Here is a 16567-nt window from a genome sequence, read left to right on the forward strand (position 1 = left end):
ATATTGGAGTGAATGTAAAACAGTTTTTTCGCTACTCCTCCTTCAAAATTGGTCTAATTTTGTCCAAACATGTACTCAAATGATCTTCGGACTGAGCCGCATAAAAGTACTGTCCCCGATTTTTTTGCTATACTGGAAAAAAAAAGTTATGATGTCGCAAACTTAATGAGGTCAACCCATAATTGGTTCAGAGGCTGTAACTTGTGAACAGTTTGTCACAAAATCATAAAATTGGTGTCTATCGATTCCTTGCGTCATGTCGAATCTGAGGATATCTATTTTGCCAGCATTGGATGTACCACATCATAAGCTATATTAGCATTAAGTTAGCTTAGCATGCTAATCTCGTTAACATGATTTTGTGTGCTCATTCACACACTGAAGCCTCTCCTCTGCAGCTTTGTAAAACATGTCCTCTGGGTGGCGCAAGTGGTTCAACCATGCGTCATGAATCCCGAACCATTGTGGTCGTGGGTTCGAGACCAGTGTGGGGCGACTTTGAAATTGTGTATAAAATAATAATTTAAATTCCTTCCGGCTCTGCACTGCTGTTGGTGCTTAAATGCTAGCTGTGCTGCTGTAATTGATGTGCTTACTGTGCTTGATGTACATTAAATTTCTGATGTTTTGCTCTTCTGGCTCCGCATTGCGCTACAGCGGCTGTTGCTTGCTCTGCCTTGCAGGGCTTGGCCCCGTATTGCTGCTTGCAGCTATATTTATTATTATTATTATTATTCTTCTTCCTCCTCTTGAAGTCTATGGCAGCCCTATGAACCATACATAGGAAAATGATGAAATTTGGCACACTTGTAGTGATGGTAATGAAAAGTAATTGTAGCAATTTTTGAGTCTCTAGGTCCAACTCTATAGCGCCACCAGCAGTTCAAAAATTCAACATTGAAATGGTTATAACTTTTGAACCCTTTGATCTAGAAAAATGAAACTTAGTACACCTGATTCATCTCATCATGCTGATTAGAACCAATATCTTACATTAAGACTCCGCCCATTACAGTAGTGGCCATTTTGAAAAGTACAGTATGCAGTTTTTTTGCTACTCCTCCTTCAAAATTGGTCTAATTTTGTCCAAACATGTACTCAAATGATCTTCGGACTGAGCCGCATAAAAGTACTGTCCCCGATTTTTTTTATTCTTCTCTGATCAAAAGTTATGACGTCGCAAACTTAACGAGGTCGACCCAAAATTGGTTCAGAAGCTATAGCTCGGCCAAACTTTGATCAATCGAAACGAAAATTGGTACACTTCATCGGAAGCATGATCTGAGGTTCCATGCCAAAGTTGGGAACAGCGCCACCTACGGGTCATGAGATATGGAAAATGCATATTTTGGCCAATAACTTATGAACAGTTTGTCAGAAAATTATAAACTTGGTGTCTATCGATTCCTTGGGTCATGACAAATCCGTGGATATCGATTTTGCCATGATGGGATGTACCACGTGTCCGCCATTTTGAATGATGTCATAATTTGCAATATCTTTTAAACTATTTGAAATTTCTTCACCAAATTTGGTATGGATCATCATTAGCATGGCCCGAAGGTACCTGAGAAATTTGATCACAGCGCCACCTAGTGTTCCAGAGATATCATTGTTTTTTGAAAAAACGCTTATAACTTTTGCTAACATTGCTTGAAATTTGATTTCTTTATGTCAATATATTCCTTGGCTTATGCCGATTTCAACGATATCTCATATGTTATTTATCAACAATGTGACTGGCCGCCATATTGGAGTGAATGTAAAACAGTTTTTTCGCTACTCCTCCTTCAAAATTGGTCTAATTTTGTCCAAACATGTACTCAAATGATCTTCGGACTGAGCCGCATAAAAGTACTGTCCCCGATTTTTTTGCTATACTGGAAAAAAAAAGTTATGATGTCGCAAACTTAATGAGGTCAACCCATAATTGGTTCAGAGGCTGTAACTTGTGAACAGTTTGTCACAAAATCATAAAATTGGTGTCTATCGATTCCTTGCGTCATGTCGAATCTGAGGATATCTATTTTGCCAGCATTGGATGTACCACATCATAAGCTATATTAGCATTAAGTTAGCTTAGCATGCTAATCTCGTTAACATGATTTTGTGTGCTCATTCACACACTGAAGCCTCTCCTCTGCAGCTTTGTAAAACATGTCCTCTGGGTGGCGCAAGTGGTTCAACCATGCGTCATGAATCCCGAACCATTGTGGTCGTGGGTTCGAGACCAGTGTGGGGCGACTTTGAAATTGTGTATAAAATAATAATTTAAATTCCTTCCGGCTCTGCACTGCTGTTGGTGCTTAAATGCTAGCTGTGCTGCTGTAATTGATGTGCTTACTGTGCTTGATGTACATTAAATTTCTGATGTTTTGCTCTTCTGGCTCCGCATTGCGCTACAGCGGCTGTTGCTTGCTCTGCCTTGCAGGGCTTGGCCCCGTATTGCTGCTTGCAGCTATATTTAGGGGCCAAGCCCCGAAGGGGCTATGGCACCTATTGTATCTGTTAGTTTTCTTATTATTATTAGGGGCCAAGCCCCGAAGGGGCTATGGCACCTATTGTATCTGTTAGTTTTCTTATTATTATTATTATTATTATTCTTCTTCCTCCTCTTGAAGTCTATGGCAGCCCTATGAACCATACATAGGAAAATGATGAAATTTGGCACACTTGTAGTGATGGTAATGAAAAGTAATTGTAGCAATTTTTGAGTCTCTAGGTCCAACTCTATAGCGCCACCAGCAGTTCAAAAATTCAACATTGAAATGGTTATAACTTTTGAACCCTTTGATCTAGAAAAATGAAACTTAGTACACCTGATTCATCTCATCATGCTGATTAGAACCAATATCTTACATTAAGACTCCGCCCATTACAGTAGTGGCCATTTTGAAAAGTACAGTATGCAGTTTTTTTGCTACTCCTCCTTCAAAATTGGTCTAATTTTGTCCAAACATGTACTCAAATGATCTTCGGACTGAGCCGCATAAAAGTACTGTCCCCGATTTTTTTTATTCTTCTCTGATCAAAAGTTATGACGTCGCAAACTTAACGAGGTCGACCCAAAATTGGTTCAGAAGCTATAGCTCGGCCAAACTTTGATCAATCGAAACGAAAATTGGTACACTTCATCGGAAGCATGATCTGAGGTTCCATGCCAAAGTTGGGAACAGCGCCACCTACGGGTCATGAGATATGGAAAATGCATATTTTGGCCAATAACTTATGAACAGTTTGTCAGAAAATTATAAACTTGGTGTCTATCGATTCCTTGGGTCATGACAAATCCGTGGATATCGATTTTGCCATAATGGGATGTACCACGTGTCCGCCATTTTGAATGATGTCATAATTTGCAATATCTTTTAAACTATTTGAAATTTCTTCACCAAATTTGGTATGGATCATCATTAGCATGGCCCGAAGGTACATGAGAAGTTTGATCACAGCGCCACCTAGTGTTCCAGAGATATCATTGTTTTTTGAAAAAACACTTATAACTTTTGCCAACATTGCTTGAAATTTGATTTCTTTATGTCAATATATTCCTTGGCTTATGCCGATTTCAACGATATCTCATATGTTATTTTTCAACAATGTGACTGGCCGCCATATTGGAGCGAATGTAAAACAGTTTTTTCGCTACTCCTCCTTCAAAATTGGTCTAATTTTGTCCAAATATGTACTCAAATGATCTTCGGACTGAGCCGCATAAAAGTACTGTCCCCGATTTTTTTGCTCTACTGGAAAAAAAAAGTTATGATGTCGCAAACTTAACGAGGTCGACCCATAATTGGTTCAGAGGCTGTAACTTGTGAACAGTTTGTCACAAAATCATAAAATTGGTCTCTATCGATTCCTTGCGTCATGTCGAATCCGAGGATATCTTTTTTGCCAGGATTGGATGTACCACGTCATCATAAGCCATAAGCTACATCAGCATTAAGATAGCTTAGCATGCTAATCTGGTTAACTTGCTTTTGTGTGCTCATTCTTACACTGAAGCCTCTCATCTGAAGTTTGTGATTGTACATCCTCTGAGTGGTGCAGTCTGCTAAACCATGTGCTTCTAATCCTGAGCCGTTCTGGTTGTAGGTTCGAACCCTGTGTTGGATGAGTATAAAAATTGTGTTGATTCCTGTTTTGTTCAGGCATTTTTCTAATCTATTGCGCTAATGCTGCTTGTTTTGATTTCATCCATAAGTACTTCTGAACCTATCTGTTCTTCATGTACATTCTATTTCTGCTCTTTTTGCTCTTCTGGCTCCACATTGGCTAACCATAAGTTACATTAGCATTAAGATATCTTAGCATGCTTAACTGGTTGAGATGCTAAGTAATTCTTTTGTGTGCTTATTGTGTGCTCATTCTTAATCTGAAGCCTCTCCTCTGCAGCTTAAGCGTAAAATGCTAAACCATGTGCCATGAGCCCAAACCATTGTGTTACAGACATAGTGTCTTTCTGAAAAGTAACTCATTAGAATATGATATGTGGCACATTCATATAAAGATTAACGCTTGACTTGATTTATTGAACTTTGGCATCTTGGTAAAAATGTAAAAAAAAAACAGTTTTCCCAATGGTACTACTAGATGAGTAACAGTCACATCACCCAGAGGTTGTGAGTTCGAGTCCTGTCCAACTTCATAAAATGGTTTCTGTATTTTCCAGTTAAGTATTTTTTTAATCTTTCTTCTGGGATTAGAAACATTGTTTATTCTATGTTGAGTCTCACCTGAAGTCTTGAGTATTCAGAAAGTTTTGTGATCAAAAATGATTTCTATAGCAGTCCTTGACAATCTACTATTCTTGCAATGTAAGCATTTTCTTCATATTAATACTTTTTGCCTTTATGTGTTCATTCTCATGTCAATTTCCTTTTATGCATTGTGTGTAGTGAGCTAGAGAGTAGAAGGGTGTGATTTGATGTTGTCATGGTCTAAGTAAACCTATTTTTTTTTAATTAAGCTGGCTTTTATAAATTAAGTTAACTACATAAACTATTATACATGCATTTGTTTGGTTTAAAGCTTTAAGTATTGTTAAAGTTAAAATTAACATTCAGGTTGGACAACGTTTTAACTATTGTCCTGAAGACACTTACTAATTTTAGTATTTCAAAACAATAAAAACAACTGTTAAATAATAGCATACTACAAATTAAATGAAAATTATGTAAATGCTCTATCCACTAAGCTGTTTTATGATGCACTTTTTGTAAAAGACACCAAGTTTGTGTAGAATCAATTCATATACTAAATATAGTCTATATCCATTTAGTACAAGTAGAAAATCACTGACAGTAAAGTGAAGTAAATGGCTACAGAGACAAAGTATATTTCAATCATTTTATTAAAAAGAATCTTTATTACATATTTATCTTGAACATGTGCCTTAATACCCCAGTGAGCAAGCCAAAAGGCGACAGTGGCAAGAAAAACTCCCTTAGTAGGGTGGAACATCTTGGATCAAAGGGTGGAGCATAATAGTAGGGTGGAACATCTTGGATCAAAGGGTGGAGCATAATCAGCAGAGTGGTAAAGGAAGAAACCTTGGGAGGAACCAGACTCAGCCGGGGCAGGCCATCCTCTTTTGGCTGGCACATATTAAGTAACTGTACATAGGCCAAATATAATACAAGCCATCCATTCAACATTGTTACTGTGGAGATGTATTCAGTAGTAAAATAAATTAATTGACTGCCTGCATACGTTTAAAGTTCTTTCAGAACATTTTCTGAATTGATAGTTGACAAGACTGTTGTTGTCACTATTGCTAGAGGGGAAAAGCAATAAAGTTATCAAAAATCACAAAATTATATGTTTTCAGTAACACGTTTGAATATATTCATTGTATATTACCTTTTTTAATCAGTTGTATAATTTACAGAAGTTCATGCAGTAGAAAATCTTGCGATTGGTATATGGGAGGAAGTTATGACTTGTGCGTTTCAGATATCTGCAAAGTTTACATGCGTTTAACAAACTGCTTGGTGAAAGTAAAAGGTTTACACAAAAAACATAGCCATCAATGTAGAAAATGTCTGTTAGCTTACCTTTTTTCAGTAGTGAAAAATTGTTTATGGAGTTTATGGACCTCAGAATATCAACAGTGGTTTTTGAGTTGTTGCACAAATCTGAAAGTAGATTAACTAGGGCTTGAATGAAAGCGTTTCAATTTCAATTTTGCAGACATGCAATGAAATATACCTTTTTTATCAGCTGTGGGCTTCTTTATAGGAGTTCATGGATCAGAAAATCTTGTGATGAGTACATGGAGGAAGTTATGACTTCAGTGTGTTTCAGAAATCTGAAAATATTACATTCATTAAATGCTCCAAGTGAAGTCTTCACATAAAATATTTTGCAGCTAACATAGACATTGTATGTTAACTTACATTTTTGTTGGTAGTGGACATTTGTACAAGGGTTTGTGGACTTCAGAATATCAACAGTGGTTATTGAGTTGCTGCACAAATCTGAAAGTGTACCATTAGTAGATTAATCAGTGCTTGTATAAAAGTCAACAACTTAAATTTACTTCAATAAAATGTACCGTTTTATCAGTTGTGAACTTCTTTATAAAAGTTAATGAAGCAGATAATCTTGAGATGGGTATATGGAGGAAGTTATCTGCAAAGATGACAAGCATTGAACAAACTGCTTGGTGAAAGTAAAGGGTTAACAAACATTTTCTTCTTAATGGCAATGTTTTTGTTAGCTTACCTTTTTGTCAGTAGTGAAAATTTGTATAAGAGTTTATGGACCTCAGAATATCAACAGTGGTTATTGAGTTGTTGCACAAATCTGAAAGTGTACCAATAGTAGATTAATCAGGGTTTGAATGAAAGCGTTTCAATTTAAATTATGCAGACATACAATGAAATATACCTTTTTATCAGCTGTGGACTTCTTTATAGGAGTTCATGGAGCAGATAATCTTGTGATGGGTATATGGGAAATTATGACTTCAGTGAATTTCAGAAATCTGCAAATATTACATTCATTCAACAAAGTGCAATAAGTGAAGTCTTCGCATTAAACATTTTGCAACTAACATAGACATGGTCTGTTAGTTTGTATATGGGGACATTTGACATTTGTATAGGGGTTTGTGGACTTCAAAATAACAACAGTAGTTATTGAGTTGCTGCACAAATCTGAAAGTGTACCATTAGTAGATTAATCAGTGCTTGTATAAATGTCCACAACTTAAATTTTCTTCAATCAAACCTACCATCTTAATAGTTGTACGATTCTTTATAAAAGTTAATGGTGCAGATAATCTTGTGATGGATATATGGAGAAAGTTAGGACTTTGGTGAATTTCAGAAATCTGAAAACATTACATTCATTGAACAAAGTGCAATAAGTGAAGTCTTTACATTAAAAACATTTCGCAACTAACATACACATGGTCTGTTAGCTTACCGTCATTTGTATAGGGATATGTGGACTTCAAAATATCAACAGTAGTTATTGAGTTTCTGTACAAACTTGAAAGTGTACAATTAGTAGATTAATCAGTGCTTGTATAAATGTCAACAACTTAAATGTACTTCAATAAAACTTACTGTTATATCACTTGTGCACTTCTTTATAAAAGTTCATGGAGCAGAGAATTTTGTGGAGCAGAGAATCTTGTGATGGGTATATGGAGGACGTTATGACTTCAGTGTTTCAGAAATCTAAAAAAATACATTTGTTGAACTGCTGAAGTGAAGACTTAACAATATTTTGCTACTAATGTAGACACTATGTTAGCTTACCTTTTTGTCAGTAGTGGACATTGCAGTCTATAAATCTGAAATTATATTGTTAGTTGATGTAGTGCCTTAAATATTTTCTTTTTAAACTATTAAAATGTACATAATCATGTCAACTTACCTTTTTATGTGAAGTTTTCTAGATCTTTTTTAGATGTTTTCTTGAAATCCTATTAACTTAATTGCATTTTATAAGACAACTGTAGGAATGCAGGCAGTCTTTGTGGATGCTTCCTATGCTGATTGGAAGCATCCAGTGTTGTTTGGATGGCTTAGACTAGGGCAGAAATTAGATCAAAAACAATTTTTCAACTAAAAACCAGAGACATTGTCTTAAAAAGATCAAGACAAATCAGATACACAAATTGAACAAATGAAATGCATAAACAACAAAAACCTTGACTGGATGTAGCTTTGGAGCTCCAGAAAGAAGAGCAATTATGGGAGGTGCTGGGTTGTGCCCGATGAACAATGGATAGAACTTGGTATGGAATGGTCAGGACTGTATGGACCTTGAAATCTCAAGATGTGTGTCACATGGTATGGACAAAAAAAGAATAGACAGTGCAGTTATATACATTTCTTAGTTCAGCGTGCTGCATAAATCAGACATATTACCTTACATGACCAAACCTTTCTTGATAAAATACTAGTGGACTTGCAGAAATTACAACAGAAATAATTTTCTGAACACTTTAACTGTCATCGTCCCGTATGCAGATATACACTGTCCCGTTTACTCTAAAAAGTAGGATATGCATATTATCCCCTAATATATAATATTATCTTTTATATTGCCTTTTTTTTATTACATCACATATTTTAGTAGTTATCATAAATTAGGTATCATTTGAAAGCTTATGATCTCAGAATTCATCCTGTGAAAACGGTTTTGAAATTGGACATTGTGTTACCATAGAAATGGTACTCTAAATTATTTTATCAGGCTCCTCCACTTTTGGGCGTCATGTTTCATAATTTATGATAAAAATATTTTCTAATCTTGAGAAAACACATTGTCAGAAAGGTCTGAGCCTCAAGGTTCCATATTTTGTGACAGAAGTGATATTTGGACAGAAATTTATTAATTTGTTATGGTAGAATGCATACAGTTAAATTCAATGGAATTCAATGACACCCAGTGGCTATTTTTGGTAATACGCGTAAACATCTCATGGGAACTTAAATTTTTTTGATATCCAACTTCAAATTTGGAACACAACTTGGTTACATATGGCTTTGATTTATAGTAATTGTTTTGTAAAACATTTAGTAATATATATATATATATATATTATATAAAAGAAAAATATTTAATAATATTTGATTTAATGTAAAATTAAACTTCAATAACTGCTTTCATTTCAGTAATAATCTGCTATTTTCTCCCTTTAAGACCAACTTGGGTCTATACTCCAAAACATTCTTGAATTACAACCACTTAAGCTTGAATAGTGCATTTTAATGTCCATTCTCAAAAAGGGGGGTGACAGGTAAGGGGTTAAGGCGAGACACTAAAGGGGAATAGGGTAAAATTTTAAAATAATAGATATCACCATGAAACTTCCTCAGTTGATTACTTAAAGTATATAAAAAAATGTATTACAAGTTTTAGAAATTTGTATGTTTAATTATGCAAATTAGGCATCATGTCACTAAATATGCACGATTTTGTATATATTTTCAGTAGATAGATCTGAACATATGATAAAGCCAGGTGCAAAATTATTTTTTCATTTGGTTTACACAAAAGATGAAAATAAAAACTTAGAGGGATTTCAGGATGCTTTCATTAACTAGGGAATCAAAATATACTGTCCATGGCCATAAAAAAAATAAATTTTCGCCATATTTTTTTATTAAAATGTCACATAAATCAGGCCAGGAATGATTTATTAACAAATCCCTCTGAAAATATCTTCAGAATACTGCTAAGTGTATAACTGGAAAGTTTGGTGTACATAGGTGCTACATAAGCGGAGAGGTTTCTACTGGAGAATGACAATAAAATACAAAAACTAATTTTGAGAAAACGGCAGTTAAAGATTTAATAGTTCTAAATGAGATTTCTTCGTTAGCTTTAAATCCCCCTTTGGACATTCACGATTGATTACTGATAGAAAGAAAATGCCCATATTTGGTTTACATGGCATTGTGCAGGAGACTCAAAGCTTTACAACTATCCCGGTCATGACAGACTTCAGTGAACAGACAGATCTCAGCATGTCATGTTGGAATACTAACTTCCTGGTAAATTCGGGAGAAACTTACTGCCGCAAGTAAACAAAATGTAATAAAATAAACATCTTCATTTTCAATGTTTTCTTTATAGCAGCTTGAAATAATACTTATTGAATTAGTAAACTAGCCCAAAATCTCAAAACTGACCACTGCATGAAAAATCGATGTTTTTGTCTGCTGTGTCTCACCTTAATGATATGATTTGAAATAAATGGTCTAATAACGTACCGTTTTCACTTGTGAACTTGAACAGACCTCCATGGACCTCAGATTAATTGTAGCATGGTAGGGGCACATAAAAGAAAAATGCAGTTATACAGTCTTCATTATGTGCCAGAAATGTCAATTACTTTACTGAAACTAGTAGCAATTGTTATTGTCAGAATAACAATTCTTCTTCTTCCCAATGGAAGTCTATGGCAGCCCTATGAACCGTAAATAGGAAAATGATGAAATTTGGCACACTTGTAGTGATGGCCATGATTAGTAAATGTAGCAATTTTTGAGTCACTAGGACCAACTCTATAGCGCCACCAGCAGTTCAAAAATTCAACATTGAAATGGTTATAACTTTTGAACCCTTTGATCTAGAAAAATGAAACTTAGTACACCTGATTCATCTCATCATGCTGATCAGAACCAATATCTTACATTAAGACTCCGCCCATTACAGTAGTGGCCATTTTGAAAAGTACAGTATGCAGTTTTTTTGCTACTCCTCCTTCAAAATTGGTCTAATTTTGTCCAAACATGTGCTCAAATGATCTTCGGACTGAGCCGCATAAAAGTACTGTCCCCGATTTTTTTTATTCTTCTCTGATCAAAAGTTATGACGTCGCAAAGTTAACAAGGTCGACCTAAAATTGGTTCAGCGGCTGTATCTCGGCCAAACTTTGATCAATCGAAACGAAAATTGGTACACTTCATCGGAAGCATGATCTGAGGTTCCATGCCAAAGTTGGGAACAGCGCCACCTACGGGTCATGAGATATGGAAAATGCATATTTTGGCCAATAACTTGTGAACGGTTTGTCAGAAAATTATAAATTTGGTGTCTATCGATTCCTTGGGTCATGATGAATCCGTGGATATTGATTTTGCCATGATGGGATGTACCACGTGTCCGCCATTTTGAATTTTGTCATAATTTGCAATATCTTTTAAACTATTTGAAATTTCTTCACCAAATTTGGTATGGATCGTCATTAGCATGGCCCAAAGGTACCTGAGAAGTTTGATCACAGCTCCACCTAGTGTTCCAGAGATATCATTGTTTTTTGAAAAAACGCTTATAACTTTTGCTAACATTGCTTGAAATTTGATTTCTTTATGTCAATATATTCCTTGGCTTATGCCGATTTCAACGATATCTCATATGTTATTTTTCAACAATGTGACTGGCCGCCATATTGGAGTGAATGTAAAACAGTTTTTTCGCTACTCCTCCTTCAAAATTGGTCTAATTTTGTCCAAACATGTGCTCAAATGATCTTCGGACTGAGCCGCATAAAAGTACTGTCCCCGATTTTTTTGCTATACTGGAAAAAAAAAGTTATGATGTCGCAAACTTAATGAGGTCGACCCATAATTGGTTCAGAGGCTGTAACTTGTGAACAGTTTGTCACAAAATCATAAAATTGGTGTCTATCGATTCATTGCGTCATGTCGAATCCAAGGATATCTATTTTGCCAGGATTGGATGTACCATGTTATAAGCTACATTAGCATTAAGATAGCTTAGCATGCTAATCTGGTTAACTTGCTTTTGTGTGCTCATTCTTACACTGAAGCCTCTCCTCTGAAGGTTGTGATTGTACGTCCTCTGAGTGGTGCAATCTGCTAAACCATGAATCTAAAATCCTGAGCCATTCTGGTCGTGGGTTCGAGTCCCATGTGGGATGACTTTAAAGTTGTCATTTAAATTCCTTCCGGCTCTGCACTGCTGTTGGTGCTTAAATGCTCGCTGTGCTTCATTTACATTTATATTTAATTTCTGCTGTTTTTGTTCTTGCGGCTCTGCACTGCTGTTGGTGCTTAAATGCTTGCTGCGCTGCTGTGCTTGATGTACATTTACATGTATATTCAATTTCTGCTCTTTTTGTTCTTCTGGCTCCGCACTGCTGTTGGTGCTTAAATGCTTGCTGTGTTGCTGTAATTGATGTGCTTACAGAACTTGCTGTGCTTGATGTACATTAAATTTCTGATGTTTTGCTCTTCTGGCTCCGCATTGCGCTACAGCGGCTTTTGCTTGCTGTGCCTTGCAGGGCTTGGCCCCGTATTGCTGCTTGCAGCTATATTTATTATTATTATTCTTCTTCCTCCTCTTGAAGTCTATGGCAGCCCTATGAACCATACATAGGAAAATGATGAAATTTGGCACACTTGTAGTGATGGTAATGAAAAGTAATTGTAGCAATTTTTGAGTCTCTAGGTCCAACTCTATAGCGCCACCAGCAGTTCAAAAATTCAACATTGAAATGGTTATAACTTTTGAACCCTTTGATCTAGAAAAATGAAACTTAGTACACCTGATTCATCTCATCATGCTGATTAGAACCAATATCTTACATTAAGACTCCGCCCATTACAGTAGTGGCCATTTTGAAAAGTACAGTATGCAGTTTTTTTGCTACTCCTCCTTCAAAATTGGTCTAATTTTGTCCAAACATGTACTCAAATGATCTTCGGACTGAGCCGCATAAAAGTACTGTCCCCGATTTTTTTTATTCTTCTCTGATCAAAAGTTATGACGTCGCAAACTTAACGAGGTCGACCCAAAATTGGTTCAGAAGCTATAGCTCGGCCAAACTTTGATCAATCGAAACGAAAATTGGTACACTTCATCGGAAGCATGATCTGAGGTTCCATGCCAAAGTTGGGAACAGCGCCACCTACGGGTCATGAGATATGGAAAATGCATATTTTGGCCAATAACTTATGAACAGTTTGTCAGAAAATTATAAACTTGGTGTCTATCGATTCCTTGGGTCATGACAAATCCGTGGATATCGATTTTGCCATGATGGGATGTACCACGTGTCCGCCATTTTGAATGATGTCATAATTTGCAATATCTTTTAAACTATTTGAAATTTCTTCACCAAATTTGGTATGGATCATCATTAGCATGGCCCGAAGGTACCTGAGAAATTTGATCACAGCGCCACCTAGTGTTCCAGAGATATCATTGTTTTTTGAAAAAACGCTTATAACTTTTGCTAACATTGCTTGAAATTTGATTTCTTTATGTCAATATATTCCTTGGCTTATGCCGATTTCAACGATATCTCATATGTTATTTATCAACAATGTGACTGGCCGCCATATTGGAGTGAATGTAAAACAGTTTTTTCGCTACTCCTCCTTCAAAATTGGTCTAATTTTGTCCAAACATGTACTCAAATGATCTTCGGACTGAGCCGCATAAAAGTACTGTCCCCGATTTTTTTGCTATACTGGAAAAAAAAAGTTATGATGTCGCAAACTTAATGAGGTCAACCCATAATTGGTTCAGAGGCTGTAACTTGTGAACAGTTTGTCACAAAATCATAAAATTGGTGTCTATCGATTCCTTGCGTCATGTCGAATCTGAGGATATCTATTTTGCCAGCATTGGATGTACCACATCATAAGCTATATTAGCATTAAGTTAGCTTAGCATGCTAATCTCGTTAACATGATTTTGTGTGCTCATTCACACACTGAAGCCTCTCCTCTGCAGCTTTGTAAAACATGTCCTCTGGGTGGCGCAAGTGGTTCAACCATGCGTCATGAATCCCGAACCATTGTGGTCGTGGGTTCGAGACCAGTGTGGGGCGACTTTGAAATTGTGTATAAAATAATAATTTAAATTCCTTCCGGCTCTGCACTGCTGTTGGTGCTTAAATGCTAGCTGTGCTGCTGTAATTGATGTGCTTACTGTGCTTGATGTACATTAAATTTCTGATGTTTTGCTCTTCTGGCTCCGCATTGCGCTACAGCGGCTGTTGCTTGCTCTGCCTTGCAGGGCTTGGCCCCGTATTGCTGCTTGCAGCTATATTAGCAATTGTTATTGTCAGAATAACAATTCTTCTTCCGCAAATGGGAGTCTATGGCAGCCCTATGAACCGTATATAGGAAAATGATGAAATTTGGCACACTTGTAGAGATGGCCATGACTAGTAATTGGACCAAATTTGGTGTCTCTAGGACCAACTCTATAGCGCCACCAGCAGTTCAAAAATTCAACAATGAAATGGTTATAACTTTTGAACCCTTTGATCTATAAAAATGAAACTTAGTACACCTGATTCATCTCATCATGCTGATCAGAACCAATATCTTACATTAAGACTCCGCTCATTACAGTAGTGGCCATTTTGAAAAGTACAGTATGCAGTTTTTTTGCTACTCCTCCTTCAAAATTGGTCTAATTTTGTCCAAACATGTGCTCAAATGATCTTCGGACTGAGCCGCATAAAAGTACTGTCCCCGATTTTTTTTATTCTTCTCTGATCAAAAGTTATGACGTCGCAAAGTTAACAAGGTCGACCTAAAATTGGTTCAGCGGCTGTATCTCGGCCAAACTTTGATCAATCGAAACGAAAATTGGTACGCTTCATCGGAAGCTTGATCTGAGAGTCCATGCAAAAGTTGGGAACAGCGCCACCTACGGATCATGAGATATGGAAAATGCATATTTTGGCCAATAACTTGTGAACAGATTGTCAGAAAATTATAAACTTGATGTCTATCGATTCCTTGGGTCATGACGAATCCGTGGATATCGATTTTGCCATGATGGGATGTACCACGTGTCCACCATTTTGAATTTTGACGTAATTTGCAATATCTTTTAAACTATTTGAAATTTCTTCACCAAATTTGGTATGGATCGTCATTAGCATGGCCCGAAGGTACATGAGAAGTTTGATCACAGCGCCACCTAGTGTTCCAGAGATATCATTGTTTTTTGAAAAAACGCTTATAACTTTTGCTAACATTGCTTGAAATTTGATTTCTTTATGTCAATATATTCCTTGGCTTATGCCGATTTCAACGATATCTCATATGTTATTTTTCAACAATGTGACTGGCCGCCATATTGGAGCGAATGTAAAACAGTTTTTTCGCTACTCCTCCTTCAAAATTGGTCTAATTTTGTCCAAACATGTGCTCAAATGATCTTCGGACTGAGCCGCATAAAAGTACTGTCCCCGATTTTTTTGCTATACTGGAAAAAAAAAAGTTATGATGTCGCAAACTTAACGAGGTTGACCCAAAATTGGTTCAAAAGCTATAGCTCAACCAAACTTTGATCAATCGAAACGAAAATTGGTACACTTCATCGGAAGCATGATCTGAGGTTCCATGCCAAAGTTGGGAACAGCGCCACCTACGGGTCATGAGATATGGAAAATGCATATTTTGGCCAATCACTTGTGAACGGTTTGTCAGAAAATTATAAACTTGGTGTCTATCGATTCCTTGGGTCATAACGAATCCGTGGATATCAATTTTGCCATGATGGGAAGTACCACGTGTCCGCCATTTTAAATTTTGTCATAATTTGCAATATCTTTTAAACTATTTGAAATTTCTTCACCAAATTTGGTATGGATCGTCATTAGCATGGCCCGAAGGTACCTGAGAAGTTTGATCACAGCGCCACCTAGTGTTCCATAGATATCATTGTTTTTTTTTAAAACGCTTATAACTTTTGCTAACATTGCTTGAAATTTGATTTCTTTATGTCAATATATTCCTTGGCTTATGCCGATTTCAACAATATCTCATATGTTATTTTTCAACAATGTGACTGGCCGCCATATTTGAGCGAATGCAGTTTTTTCGCTACTCCTCCTTCAAAATTGGTCTAATTTTGTCCAAACATGTACTCAAATGATCTTCGGACTGAGCCGCATAAAAGTACTGTCCCCGATTTTTTTGCTATACTGAAAAAAAAAAGTTATGATGTCGCAAACTTAATGAGGTCGACCCATAATTGGTTCAGAGGCTGTAACTTGTGAACAGTTTGTCACAAAATCATAAAATTGGTGTCTATTGATTCCTTGCATCATGTCGAATCTGAGGATATCTATTTTGCCAGGATTGGATGTACCACATCATAAGCTACATTAGCATTAAGTTAGCTTAGCATGCTAATCTGGTTAACTTGCTTTTGTGTGCTCATTCTTACACTGAAGCCTCTCCTCTGCAGTCTGTGATTGTACATCCTCTGAGTGGCGCAATGTGCTAAACCATGTGTCATGAATCCTTAACCAATATGGTTGTGGGTTCGAGTCCTGTGTGGGACAACTTTAAAATTTTGTATAAAGTTGTCATTTCAATTCCTTCTGGCTCTGCACTGCTGTTGGTGCTTAAATGCTCGCTGCACTGCTGTGCTTGGTGTACATTTACATGTATATTCAATTTCTGCTCTTTTTGTTCTTCTGGCTCCGCACTGCTGTTGTTGCTTAAATGCTTGCTGCGCTGCTGTGCTTACAGTACTTGTAGATTGCTGTATTTTGTCTGCTTGCTGTGCCTTGCAGGGCTTGGCCCCGTATTGCTGCTTGCAG

The 16567-nt window shown here is 36.6% G+C and overlaps 1 protein-coding gene and 1 long non-coding RNA gene across 5 annotated transcripts in view; one reads left to right on the forward strand and one right to left on the reverse strand.

Moving 5' to 3' along the window:
• Positions 1–16567, forward strand: part of LOC311073770 (cadherin-like protein 26) — a 123697-nt gene that overhangs the window by 23618 nt on the left and 83512 nt on the right. The window lies entirely within an intron of this gene.
• LOC311073394 lies at positions 5339–10453 on the reverse strand. 3 transcript variants are annotated; one of them, XR_014604137.1, is made up of 13 exons: positions 8167–10453; positions 7891–8046; positions 7773–7807; positions 7578–7691; positions 7435–7499; positions 6895–6991; positions 6730–6810; positions 6560–6636; positions 6402–6482; positions 6214–6313; positions 6060–6140; positions 5866–5962; positions 5339–5779 (listed from the first exon to the last, which is right to left on the reverse strand). It is a non-coding gene; the product is annotated as an uncharacterized lncRNA (long non-coding RNA). The 3 variants fall into 3 exon arrangements; XR_014604138.1 differs by having other exon boundaries at positions 6060–6155; XR_014604136.1 differs by lacking the exon at positions 7435–7499.

The sequence above is a fragment of the Abramis brama genome, assembly GCF_963993115.1.
Source record: "Abramis brama genome assembly, chromosome: 22".
Classification (NCBI taxonomy): domain Eukaryota; kingdom Metazoa; phylum Chordata; class Actinopteri; order Cypriniformes; family Leuciscidae; genus Abramis; species Abramis brama.